At 34.5% G+C, this 14,874-nt stretch overlaps 1 protein-coding gene across 1 annotated transcript in view; it reads right to left on the minus strand.

Moving 5' to 3' along the window:
- The window catches only part of emp2 (epithelial membrane protein 2), a 24,667-nt gene extending 10,870 nt beyond the window's left edge, over positions 1–13,797 (minus strand). Inside the window, exon 1 of the mRNA XM_061982183.1 lies at positions 13,662–13,797. The gene's annotated coding sequence lies outside the window, so the exon portion shown is untranslated. The remainder of the gene's footprint in view (positions 1–13,661) is intronic.
- Between the last annotated feature and the right edge of the window lie 1,077 nt (positions 13,798–14,874).

Genomic DNA, 14,874 nt, shown 5'->3' on the forward strand with positions numbered 1-14,874 from the left:
TTTTCGGGGCTGAATAGGGAAGTCCTCTTTTAGCTACCGTCTTGTTTTATCATATATTGCTACCTTTGCACCTGTCAATGTTGACTTTTGTATGCACATTAAATCAACAAAAAATCCTGACTTTGGAGCAATGTTCACAGACTCTAGTATTTTCGCTCTCTATTAGATGCAATGGGTTTCCTGTATTGGGACCATGATTTGGGTCCAAACTTGTTCACCAGTCCTCATATGGACGGTACTTTTCCTTGTTGATGTTTCAAGAACACACGCACACGCACACGCACACGCACACGCACACGCACACACATATACACGCACACAAGCCAGGCAGCAAAGGAATTAGTCTTCTCTGCCAAAATGGAGTGGTAGTAAAAACAGACTCCTCCCTCCGACAGGAAGCATGGGGGTCGGGGGTGTTGCCAGGGGATAGGCCGGCCCGGTTTGAGGTGGAGAGGACAGGAAAATGAAGAATAAATCATGAAACGATGGTGTGCACAGACTTTGAATCTTGCTGCACGCGGTTACGGGTTGAGAGAGGAATGTCGAGTTTTATTACTTTTGCTAAATACACCACGTTACTGTACACCTCAACAATACCTTTGAGTCTAAATACTGTACTATGTACACAGAACAACACAGGCTTATGTTTACATTCCACATAACTCCCTCATTGGTCATATGTTGCACCTCAGGGGCAGCCAACCACAACATGGGACGTACCTGTCGGTGTGATGCCGCGCACCACCGCGCACCACTGCCAGCGTAATAAACATCTTCATACATGTCTGGGAGAGAGCAGCCAGTCCCCAACAAGGAGACCAACACACCCAGAAAGTAAACATCAAAGTGATACGAGGCCGGAATAAAGATTTGTATATTCATGTTTCACAATGGCAGACAGTTTTTATGCATGTCACTTCTCTAAACTCCACCCAGTAAACATCCACTAGTGGAACCCACTGTCAGTGACATGGGCTTCATTTTGGAACCGTGTTGTCAAATGTTGCGCAATGATGCCGTGGAGATGACAAATGATTCAATTAGGCATTCAGATCCCATATTGGAAAGGAAGAAAACAAGTCGGCTTGCACGTGTAATGTGTGATGCCATGTGCAATACAAGCAGTCCTGCAGTGTGTGTACTTGTATGTGTTATCATGTGCATTACAAGCAGTGTTTACTTGTGTGTGATATGATGTGCGATACAAGCAGTCCTGCAGCGTGTTTACTTATGTGTGATGTCATTTTGTGCATTACAAGCAGTGTTTACTTGTGTGTGATATCATGTGCAATACAAGCAGTTTTGCAGAGGGTTTGCTTGTGTGTGATATCATGTGCGATGCAAGCAGTCCTGCAGAGGGTTTACTTGTGTGTGATATCATGTGCGATACAAGCAGTGTTGACTTGTGTGTGGTATCATGTGTGATACAAGCAGTCCTGCAAAGTGTTTACTTGTGTGTGATATCATGTGCGATGCAAGCAGTCTTGCAGAGGGTTTACTTGTGTGTGATATCATGTGCGATACAAGCTGTGTTGACTTGTGTGTGATATCATATGTGATACAAGCAGTACTGCAAAGTGTCTACTTGTGTGTGATGTCATGTGCGATACAAGCAGTCCTGCAGCGTGTTTATTTGCGTGTGATATCATGTGTGATACAAGCAGTCTTGCAGAGGGTTTACTTGTGTGTGATATCATGTGCGATACAAACAGTGTTGCAGAGGGTTTACTTGTGTGTGATATAATGTGCGATACAAGCAGTGTTGACTTGTGTGTGATATCATATGTGATACAAGCAGTCCTGCAAAGTGTTTACTTGTGTGTGGTATCATGTGCGATACAAGCAGTCCTGCAGCGTGTTTACTTGTGCAAAGTTGGACAGCCAGTTAACATCAAAATATATACACAATTTCTTCTATTTTATTAAATGAATTTACAAAAGTTAAACATGCTAGACTATGGGCTTCTAGGAACAAGCAGCTACACAACAGCAAAGCAGACGATAGCACACAAGCTTGACATAGTTAATAACCATTGAACAACATTGCAATGTAAAACATTTGTCAATCTGAACAAGTATCAAATAATTATACTTACATATTACTTACGCATACAAAGTCTCCAAGGCAGAAGCGTATTAAAAAGTATCAAGCAACAAATGTGTCCGCATCATTTAACTTACTCCATCTTGAGATTTACTTCAATTTAAAAGTCATTAGGTTCGTGCTTCTCATGCCTACCATTGCTGTGTGATTCATCAACACTTGATAAAGCCTTTTCTAACATTCCAAAACTACAAAAAAATACAAGTATGTACTATAATTCATGCTGATATCGTACACGATTGATATCGGTATCAGCCAATGCTTAAGGCTCCAATGTGGGTATTGTATCAGAAGTCAAAAAGTGGTATCGAAACACACCTAGTTCAAATGTTTTTTTACCATCATAAGTTGTAACAATACACCTGTCATCTATGTCAGGAATTATTAACCTTTTCGACCTCAGGGCCCAACTGGTCCCCTACAGAGGGGCCCGGGGCCCACTCAAATATTAACACTTGCTCTTGATTTGAATCTTATTCAATAATTATATCCAACTTACTGATTAAAAAAATAAATACCAATTGAATATACTGCAAAATAAATTAAATTATTTTACATACAATTATGCAGGGCTAAATCTAAATGACACCTGTTTAAAACCATTACCAAAGCATTTTGGGAAAAATGCAAAACTCTCTCCACGCTGGTCCATGTTTGCCGCGTTTTAGCTGCTTGATATTTCTGATTGGTTACAAAACTCTAAAGAGGTCATCACAGAAGTAAACAAGGGAGAAGTCAAACTTTCACATACTCTTTATTATATCTAATTATATTATTTATACATTGATTTTTACAAAAAAGAAAGGTTTTAAATGACATTAGAAAAGCATGGGCCCCGGCCTTATGGTGGATAAACACTGACTTAGCGGTTATTTCAAAGTGTGAATACACTAATGCACACCTCAGACACCAGCCAACAGCTGCACACACAGACACACACACACACACACACACACACACACACACACACACACACACACTGGCCTGGTTGCATGACATTGTCCTTGCAAATCTACAGGCGTGTCTGTCAGAGTCGTCGCGTGTTCACAAAGCAGCAGCCGTGTTTTGTCCATCCAGGGGCAAACAGGAAGTCATTAGGACGTAAATGTATGTTTTATTTGCACACATGTTCAACTTTACCTTGTTCTTTGATTCGAAGGACATAAAAACACACGTACGTGTGTGGGTCCTATCAGATGGTAGCCACCTTGACACACACGTTCTTGTATCTCTACCCTTCTTGAGACATCAACAAGGAAAAGTAGCTTCCATATGAGGAGGTGTGAACAAGTGAGGACATAAATCATGGTCCCAATACAGAAAAGCATTGCATCTAATAGAGAATGTCTCATTTGTGCCCCTGGTCGTGAAATCTATCAAAATGAGGGTGGTCCCAAAAAGGAGGGATTTTTCAAATTGACTGTGTGTCGCTTTTAAAAGTGCTCCCCCCTCTGGTCAACATATGAAATAACAAGTGTGTGTAAGAAATTGAAATGCGCCCCCTTTGGCCAACATTAATTTAAAAAGATAAATAAATATCTATATATAGAGACATACTGTAATAACTTGAAGTAAAGAATGAAGATTAAAAACCAATTACAAACATAAAAAAATTAAATAAAATACAAATGAACTAATAGCAGTCTTTTTCTCACAATATGTCGACTTTTTTTCTTATAAAATTGGGAACAATTTCTCATATTCTTTCTGTTTCTGTAATATTGAAATATTTTCTCGTATAATTATTACTTTTATATGTAAAATTGTTGCTTTTTAATGCAAAACGGTGACGTTTTTCATTTAAATTTACGGCTTTCATCACAATATTGCCAATATTTTTGTTGTTCTTGTAAAATAGTGACATGATGACTTTAGTCATCATTTTGCCGAGTAAAAATTCCGATTTGTATTATAATATTGCCAACATGTTTTCTCTTTCTTATAAAATTATGACTTTTGTCGAGTAAAATTACGACTCTTTTCATAAAATAGCCAAAATTCTAAGCTTTTCTTGTAAAAAAAAATAATTATTGAGTAAAATTCCAACTTTTATCATAATATTGCACAAATGTTCAGTTTTTCTTGTAAAGTTTTGACTTGCGTTGAGTAAAATGACTACATTTATTATGACTGCCAAAATTTTTAGTTTTTTTTGAAAAATGGTGACCTTTTTCCTGTGAAATTCCAAATTATTTTTCACAACAAGCTTTTTTATATTTGCATAGTATGTATATATTATTAATGTTGTAAATACACTTCTTTATATATCTAGAAAGGGTGGTCCTAAAGAGGGAGGCATTTTTCTCAGGTCTCAATAAGGTATGAAATACAAGAATGTGTGTGTGTGTGTGTGTGTGTGTGTGTGTGTGTGTGTGTGTGTGTGTGTGTGTGTGTGTGTGTGTGTGTGTGTGCCTGGTTGGAAAACGCTGACATTTAACTGTCCTTTTCTTTCATAAAACACAAAGCCACAGACTTAACTGGGCCTCTGCAACAAACTCCCCCGTCTCTCCCACTATCCAACCCCCACACCGAATGCAAACTAATGAACACTGAAGAAGAAGAAGTAAAGGATATGAAATCTTCCATTTGTAGAGCTGGGTTCCCTCGGAATCACTGGCAATGTCGCTCCAAAGTGCTGTGTTTGGTTAATGCCTTGCCCAAGGGTAATACTTTGACTTTATACTCTAGTAGAGGGGTGTCAAACTCATTTTAGATGGGGGGGCCACACAGAGAAAAATCTCCTCCCAAGTGGGCCGGACTGGTAAAATCACGGCACGATAACTTAAAAAAAAAAGACAACTTCAGACTGTTTTCTTTGTTTAAAAATAGAACAAGCACATTCTGGAAATGTACAAATCACAATGTTGTTGGGTTTATTTTTTTTAAACTTACGTTCATTACCTTTATTTGTCGTTATTTATACTTTCTGAATTAATTATGTGATAATGTTCATCAGTCAACTCATTGGTGTTCATTTTCAATCTATCAAGATAAAAAAAAAATATTAAAAATAAAATTACAGGATGTTATTTTAGTAGTTTGCTCATTTTCTTCGACTGACATCATGTGGTTTATTTATTTTATTACATATGTAATAAAGATACAAAGAATTGCTATTGTGACATCAAGTGGACACATTTAGAACAGCAGTTTCTTTCATTCAAAAATTTCGGCTCATTTTTATACTTAGCAAACTCATCCCGCGGGCCCGGATAAAACCAGTTTTTCCTCCCAAAACTTGGAAGTAATTGGTAAAAGTAGGGCTGCTGTTATCGATTATTTTAGTAATATATTATTTTAGTATTCGATTATTTTATTAATCGATTAATCAGTCATTTAGTTTGTTGGATCCATCAAGAAATCGGATCAAGTGCGTAAAGTAGGGCTGTGTACCAAACCCCGCCAGTCTTGCCGGGTCACCCGTTCACGTGAAATCCAACGCCGCCATGTTTTGGTACCCGGGTTCGCCATTTGGCGATCACTCCAGCAGCACTGAGAGCGGACTCAGCCAAACTACCTCGAGGTGATGTTGCCATTGTTCAATGCCAACAAAGCAATTGACTCCAAAAAAAAGTAAGTAAAAAGTAAGGCTCCACTTTTCCAAAATTGCACTAGTTTGATGCTGATAATAATACATTGGCTTTTGCCACTGATTAGCATTAGCGATTTTACATGGCGAGTTCAACACCTCCAAATGTGTTCATGAAAACGACAACTAAGAAGCAGGTTACAATCAAACAGCTGCTGTGTAAAAATAAAAGTAAAAATAAAAGTACAATACTTACAGTATTAATTATTTTTAGGGCGCAACAAACAAAAAAAACATGAACTATACACTACTGCCATCTAACGTCCTGGACTTGCAATTGTAATTGCAACCTAGTTTCATACTCAGAAATGAGACTCAGAAATGTGATAATGAAACAACCGGACAAAAGTTGTCATAAACAGATTTTTTTCCCAGGTACTGGGAATTGGTACCGTATCGGTTGAAATGTGAACTGTACCCATCCCTAGCGGAGTCCGTATTTTAGGGCTGCAACGATGAATCGATTAAATTGATTAGAAAAAGGCTTTTATTTATATTCTGTTGCTTCGAATAATCGTTTAACGAGTGTAACGAATACAAAATGATAAATCTGAGCGCATGGAGTTCCTGGAATTTAAAATATGTGGCCATTGCTTCCACACGGTTGCTGCAACAGAGCGTACATGAGAGCGGTGGCGTGTGTGTATATTTTCACACTTGTTAAAAGAGCAATTTTAATGTTGATGATGAGCATTTATTATAAACAAAGAATTATGTTTAGTAGGGGTGTAAAAAAAACAACATGTTTTAATATTTTTTACGATTCTTAATCGATTTAAAAAAAATCATTTTTGTTTTTTTTAATGATTATTTTAGTTTGTTTTTATCTGTTCTGTAGAGATTTACTTGAGAAAACTGAAATGTTGGAAACTTCTCTTGTTGCCTTATTTGTATTTGACTTTATTACATTTTTGGGTAGAATCTTATTAAACAAAACAAGTTTTCTTGGAAGTAATATAAAAATGTATCAGAGCTGTTTGTCTATTTTATGGAGGAATGTAGTTAATTATAAAACTGGCATCCAATGTTATTAAAAAATATTGATTTAGAACCGAGAATAATTTTGAATCGAGAATCGATTCCGAATCGAATCGTTGCACCCAAGAATCGAATCGGCTGGTACCCAAATACTCACAGCCATAAAGTTTAGGCAAGCATAACAATCTTTTTTTATTTCAACAATTTTCTGAAAAATAGCTAAAAACTGTGTTTTATGCAATTACTCGATTATTCGAACAAAATGATCAATCGATGACTCGATTACTGAACAATACATAGCTGCAGCCCAACTGGATTTTACTTTTTTTTTTTGTTACACTCATTAAACAATTAATCGAAGCAACAGAATATAGAACCAAACTTTTTTTTTCTGACCAAATTAGTGGATTGAATCGATTAATCGTTACCAATCTAATCGTTACCACCAAGAATAGAATCAAATCGTCTGGTACCCAAAGACTCACAGCCATAATGTTTAGGCAAGCATAACAATCGTTCTTTATTTCAACAATTTTCCGAAAAATAGAAAACTTTTTTTTCTGACCAAATTAGTGGATTTAATCGATTAATCGTTGCAGCCCGGCAAGAGTTTGGATAAAAGGCAACTAAGGGGTCGACCCTACTTACTGTAACTGTGTGTGTGGGTGGTCTGTTCAGTGGCATCATGGTGTGTGTGTGTGTGTGTGTGTGTGTGTGTGTGTGTGTGTGTGTGTGTGTGTGTGTGTGTGTGTGTGTGTGTGTGTGTGTGTGTGTGTGTGTGTACACAGCAACCACAGTGCAGGGTCTATTTTTAGTGGAAACACAAAAAGCATATCTTCCCTATGACTAAACAAACGTTTAAGAAAGAGAAAACGCAATCTTCATATAAACGACTTCTTTACTTATTTCATACAGCAGAGTCAGACTCTAACAATGAGCTTCATATTATTTACTCGGGAATAACTTTGGGGAGAAGGCAAGACTAAACCAGGCGTACTCAATTACGTTTGTCCAAGGGCCAAAGTTGAATGATACAAATATAGGAATAATAGGGGCCACAGGGATAGTGGACGACTGACAAGAGGCTTCACTCCGTTTCTTTCCTCCTGCTATAAATAACTCAAAAGGTAACAGAATTTATTAAAAAAAAAGAATATTAAAATTTAGTCAAACTAAAACCAATTTCAAGTTATTTTTTTATTATTATTGTCACACTTTTCTTCACTGCAACGTAAAAAGCTAAAGAAAAAAGTCTTCGTAGAGTTAATCCTTTGGAGAAGTAGTGTCCAAACCATGACCCGGGGGCCAGGCAAATTAAATTGCTTTAATTTTAAAAGAATGGCAAATTTAACCTACTACTATTTCACTAGCTAGCGGATAATATGAGTTTTTCATGTCAATGACCTATATATTTATGCTCTGACGGGAGAAATACACAGCATATAGTAATATAACCTAATGCAAACAACCCTCCTTAGTCATGGTGCACAAAAAAAAAATCCAACCAACACAAAATGTCAATAGACATGGTGGATATTATTTAAAAAAAAATGTCCATTCACCATAAAAAAAAATAATCTAAATGACACTTGTTTGAATCCATTACAAAGCATTATGGGAAAAAATACAAAACACTCTCCATGCTGGTCCATGTTAATATCCAATTATATATACATTATATTAATATAATATGTACACACACACACACACATACTGTATATACATATATTTATATGTATGTATATATGTGTATGTACATACATATATATATATATATATATATGTATATATATATATATATATATATATATATATATATATATACATATATTTATATGTATGTATATATGTGTATGTACATACATATATATATATATATATATATATATATATATATATATATATATATATAGTAATTGTATAAAACACAGTCTAGAGCTATTTTTCGGAAAATTGTTGAAATAAGAAACGATTGTTATGCTTGCCTGAACATTATGGCTGTGAGTTTTTGAATACCTGACGATTCGATTGAATACTTGGTGGTAACGATTCAATTGGTAACGATTAATTGATTAAATCCACTAATTTGCAGCTATCTATTATTTCAGTAATTGAGTCATTGATCGATTATGTTGTTCGAATAATCGAGTAAACATATAAAACACAGTGTGTATATATATATATATATATATATATATATATATATATATATATATATATATATATATATATATATATATATATATATTTATATATATATATTTATATATATATATATATATGTATACATGCAGTTGGCTTTCGGCCCTTGACCAAATTTATTTTTGCCCAAATGCGGCCCCCAAGTCAAACAGTTTGCTTTGGATGCTGACTGAGTCGAGGTCTCAGGAGACGTGCTGACATTTGGCAGGATGACGGTTTGAACTCCAACTTTTGTTTGGACTATTGAAGCATATTTTCCCAGAGAAAGTCGTTTTATAAGTCTTTGGAGGTTCAAAGTGTATTATCTTTTGTTGTTGTTGTCGTTGGAACATCATACAGTTTTACCGGAACAGGATTTGGGATGGGGATTAGATTAATTAAACATCCTAGGAGCATCACTTCCAGTTTGAGAGAGTGCAGATTTATTAGTGTTGTCCTTAAAAAGAAAAAAAAAAAACAAGAAAAAAAAACTGCCCAAAATATTCCAAAAGCGGCTTTACTGTATCCCATTTTTTTTATTTTATTATATTTTACTTATTTTGGCCTAAATTAAGTGTTAAATTAAGTATTATTAACGTCTTATAAAATTAAAGTGCAGTTTTTGTCTTATTTTCTGTCATTACGTAAAAGGATTCTATTCCATTTCCAGGTTAAAGGTAAACAATGCTAACAACACGGCGGCTAATCTTCACCGCAAAAATCAAGATGACCAACTTTTGGCAGAACAACTTTTTGATGCGCTTCATCTTCAACGCCTGCCTTGTCGATAACACATCTCCACAGTGGTGAGACTCCCACGTGAGCGATGTGGAATGACAATGCTAACAACACGGAATGCTAACGATACGGCTAATGGTGCGACTGTCAAGTTGACCAAGCTTCGGCAGGACATCTTACAGAACACTCGTGATTTCAGCACATGGAACCCCAGTTCTAACTTTGAGGATAACCCAGGATGTGATGAAGTAGTTCCAGGTCGTGGTTGTGTTGTAGTGACCGGGTGATGGTGAGTACTTTATTCTACAGTAGAACACACTCAAGGTTACTATATTGGTGTGGAACAAGATTAAAGATGACCATATGGCTGTTATTTTATGATTAGAGGCCGATTATTATGTTAAAAAAACATATTAAGTGTCGTTATTCTATATGATAGTATTGACTTTGTCCTTTATTTTCCTATGTTTGCTATGATTTCATGTCCTGGTGCTTTTGTTTTGGTGGTATTTCCTGTTTGGTGCACCTTTACTATCTGTCCCTTCTCCAACCAGCACAGCTGTTCCGCATTATTAATTTGTTTTATTTATTTCCACCTTGTTCCCTCCGTCAGGGCTTGTTCAGTACCTTGTGAATGCCAAAGCGTTCCGTTTCTTTCCGACTTCCTGCTAGCCCTGTGGTACTTTTCTTCTTCCTGATACCTGGTTAAAGAGCCTTCTGCTCGCACTTTGCCTACCTTCTCTGCATCCTGGGATCACGTTAACCGTCCAATTTCTGGGGTCGGGAAAAGTTTGTTTGTTTTTTTATTTAAAAAAAAAGAAAGAACAAAATAATTAAAATGTCACTAAAAATATTACAAAAATAAAATGAAATAATAACTAATTAAAATAATGTAATTAAGATCAAAACAAATAATTACATTGAAATAAAGAAAGGAAATAAAACATAAAATAAAAAGGGCCTTCTGCTTGCACTTTGCCTACCTTCTCTGCATCCTGGGATCAAGATAACCGTCCAATTTCTGGGGTTGTAAATAGTTTTTTGTTTAAAAATTTTTTTTTTTTAAATGTGTGTGTATATATACATATATATACATATATTTATTTATGATTATTTAAAAATTGTATTAAAAATAAATATAAAAAATATAATAAAATAATCATTAATTTAATTAATTTCATTAAAATCAAAACAAAGAATTACATTAAAATAAAATAAGGAAATAAAACATAAAATAAAAAGGGCCTTCTGCTCGCACTTTGTCTACTTTCTCTGCATCCTGGGATCACATTAACTGACCAATTTCTGGGGTCATAATTTTTTTTTTTTTTTTTTTTTAATGAAAAAACTAAATAAAAAATTAAAAAATAATTAAAAAATATAATTAAAAATAAATGTAAAAAAAATACAATAAAATAATAATTAATCAAATAATGTAATTAAAATCAAAACAAAAAAATACATTAAAATAAAAAAGGAAATAAAACATAAAATAAATACAAATAAATAAAAAACACAAAATTATTATGAGAATATTACCAGGGTAATGCCCGGAACCAATTATCAGTGATAAACAAATGACGACTGTAATTAAATATCTAAGACAGCTCCAAGATAGGATTTTTGTATACACAGGTTGTATTGGGAAGGTCTTCAGGCATAATGTTGGGAAACAGGAAATGACACAAAAAAATATCCCAGGAATGCAACGAGATTTAGTCCAGCTGGTGATTTTTAAATGGAATTATTCCCAAAGTTTTACAATATTGTTGAATTATTTACTGTCATAAAACTATAAGACAGACAAAAACATATATGGAGTATAACCACTGGATTTTCTACACAAACTCTGTGTGTGTGTGTGTGTGTGCGTGTGTGTGTGTGTGTGTGTGTGTGTGTGTGTGTGTGTGTGTGTGTGTGTGTGTGTGTGTGTGTGTGTGTGTGTGTGTGTGTGTGTTCTACACTAATTAGTATGTAGCAGAAATGGACAAATGGCCACATAAACACACACACACGTGCAAACGACTGTTTTTTTCTGCAGGGTTGAAAGACTTCCCTCTGACATCGGAATCCTTTCATGTTGGACATTGACGTGTTTTGTGTATGTGTGTGTGTGTGTGTGTGTGTGTGTGTGTGTGTGTGTGTGTGTGTGTGTGTGTGTGTGTGTGTGTGTGTGTGTGTGTGTGTGTGTGTGTGTGTGTGTGTGAGTGTGTGTGTGTGTGTGTATTTCACACACATTCCCAAAGTGACAGCCCTGACTTATGACTCCCACATGTCCAAGAAAGGATAAGAAATATCTAAAATACAAACTTTAGCACACTTGTCGGGTTTTTTTTGCTTTTTTTTGGTCCGTCAGCACCTTTGCAAATACCTCCTGCTAAGCGGGCGTGCTGGCTAATATCAGATGTCAAGCCCCTTTCTGCTCCCGCTGCGTTCATGATGACAGGAAATATTGGAAAAACCAACACTGACAAACAGGAAGCAGGGAGGAGCTCATGTTACAAAATGTCACTTTGAAGGTTTCTAGGGGGCAATTTGTACAATTTGTATTATGAATATTATGAATTATTATCCTTTTATGATTTTATTTTTATTTTACAAGAAACTATTTAAAATAAAGAATTGTTTTATGCCATGTCCATGCAACCAAAAATAGCTTTTCTGCACTCTAACCTGTTTTGAAAAAGTTTCATTACAATCAAATCGTTTGGTATATATATATATATATATATATATATATATATATATATATATATATATATATATATATATATATATATATATATATATATATATATATGTATGTATGTATGTATGTATGTATGTATGTATGTATGCATGTATGTGTATATACTGTATATATATATGTGTGTATATAAGTATATATGTGTAAATTTGTATAATAATGTATGTGTGAGGAGATGTGTATATATGTATGTGTGTAAATGTGTATACATGTATATATGTATATGTGTGTATATACGTGTGTGTGTATATAAGTATATATGTACATGTGTAAGTGTATATATATTTAAAGTGTGTATATAAGTATATATGTATGTGTGTATATATGTATACAATTACAAATATGTATATGTGTGTGTATGTATGTATGTATATATAAATATATATATATATATTATTTTTAAATAGTGAGTATGATATACTGTACAATAGTATAATTCTTTGTATATCCATGCATAACAGTATAGAGATGGGGTGTTTTTCTCCTTTTGTGTATTATCATTTGATAGAAAAAAAATATCTGTATTTATGTTGTTATTTTTTCTAATCAAATAAATGACATTCACTAGTTGTGTTTATTTTAAAAAAAATGGCTCTGTCAAAAACAATATATTGTCTAATTTTGTGAAACCATTGCAGTAAAGTAATAGAAAAGAGAAATAACAAATATTATGAGTCAAAATGTATATATGTATGTATATATATTTTTAAAACCTATACTTTTTTGCAAACTCGTGTAAATTTACAATGGAAGCACAATAAATATTTCAACATATACTGTATATTTAACTTTTCTATCTCGTCTTTCATAATAAAGACAATTTAAATAGAACAGATGTGAATATTTTATGAATGTTTTTATGTATAATCAACATCCCTCATAAGGTTTTGTTTGCACCACTAGAGGGCGCAATCTATAGTAAAGAAATGTGTGTAGGGGCGTGACACATCCACAAATTAGTCTATAATAAATTTTATCTGTAACTGTTTTTTGTTATGTATTCAGGCAAAAAAAAGGTCAACAACAAAATGTAAGTAAAAAAATGTTCTAGAGAAGAGAATGTTTAAATGTAAAGTTGCCATATGGAAGCACACAAAGTGAAGCAAAAGAAGAAGTGAGAGAAAATTAGAACAAAATATAATTCAGAGTTCAGACTTTTGTCTTCTTGTTTGAGGTCCAATTTCAACCTAAACTTGGAAGCTGAGGCTGATTTTGTGAAAAATGAGCCCAAAAGAAGAGAAAGTGCGGAGAACACATGAAGTCACCACAATAAAGTTGGACTTTTGCTGAAGGAATCGCATTAAAACATTTTTTTTTTTACTCACCGAGTTGGAAGCAGAAGAAGAGAAAGTGAAAATGGAGCCAAAATGAAGCAAAAGTCACCAAGTCTCCACTGTAGCAACGCACCAAAGTTAAAGACGCGCACGATGACGCTCGTTCCCTTGCCGCGGTGCTGCTGGCGTGAACGCGCATGGGAAGGCGCTCACTCGGCCTGGGCGTGGCCTGGGGGATCTCCGTGCGCGCGCACGTGTGCGTGGAGTCGTGACGCTACGGAGTGGCGATGAGGCGCAAAAAAGGGGATTAAAAAAAAAACAGTCAGCGTGTGCTAACTTTGTAGACAACCCTTCAAAATAAAACAAAATCAGAAAGTAAAAAGATGGAAAATTAGTTTTAAAGCTCGTTTTCATTCAGGGCTGATTTAAAAAAATAATAATTTGAACAATGCATGCAGATAATAACCTGTAAATATAAATGATAAATGGGTTGTACTTGTATAGCGCTTTTCTACCTTCAAGGTACTCAAAGCGCTTTGACACTACTTCCACATTTACCCATTCACACACACATTCACACACTGATGGAGGGAGCTGCCATGCAAGGCGCTAACCAGCACCCATCAGGAGCAAGGGTGAAGTGTCTTGCTCAGGACACAACAGACATGACGAGGTTGGTACTAGGTGGGGATTGAACCAGGGACCCTCGGGTCGCGCACGGCCATTCTTCCACTGCGCCACGCCGTCCCGAACCTGTGATTAATCATGATAAATCAAAATTCAAGTGTGATGATGAATCAGATTTTTTTCAAATATTTTTGACAGCACTGATATAGTAGATGTTATCATTACACAATTACTTATATGCATTTGATTATTAGATGTTTTATGTTATTTTATGCTATTTTTTACGTTTTTTATGCTATTTTTTAATCTTTACACAAATATGTTTCAACTTTAACTTTATATGATCATGCAAAATATTATATTATATACGGTATTGCAAAAATATTTATGTCAAGAAATAGCATAAAAAACTTTAAAAAAAATAGCATAATACAACATAAAACATCTAATAATCAAATGCATATAAGTAATTTATCATTAGATTTTATATGTTGCAAATAAGTAATTGTTTATTAGATTTTGTATGTTATTTTTTGGTGTTTTTTATGTTTTTTATGCTATTCTGTATTCATGTTTGTTTGTTTTTTATTCAAATAAATGACATTAATATAAATGTTTTGCAATACAGTATATAATA

This window comes from Nerophis lumbriciformis, linkage group LG24, assembly GCF_033978685.3.
Source record: "Nerophis lumbriciformis linkage group LG24, RoL_Nlum_v2.1, whole genome shotgun sequence".
Taxonomy (NCBI): domain Eukaryota; kingdom Metazoa; phylum Chordata; class Actinopteri; order Syngnathiformes; family Syngnathidae; genus Nerophis; species Nerophis lumbriciformis.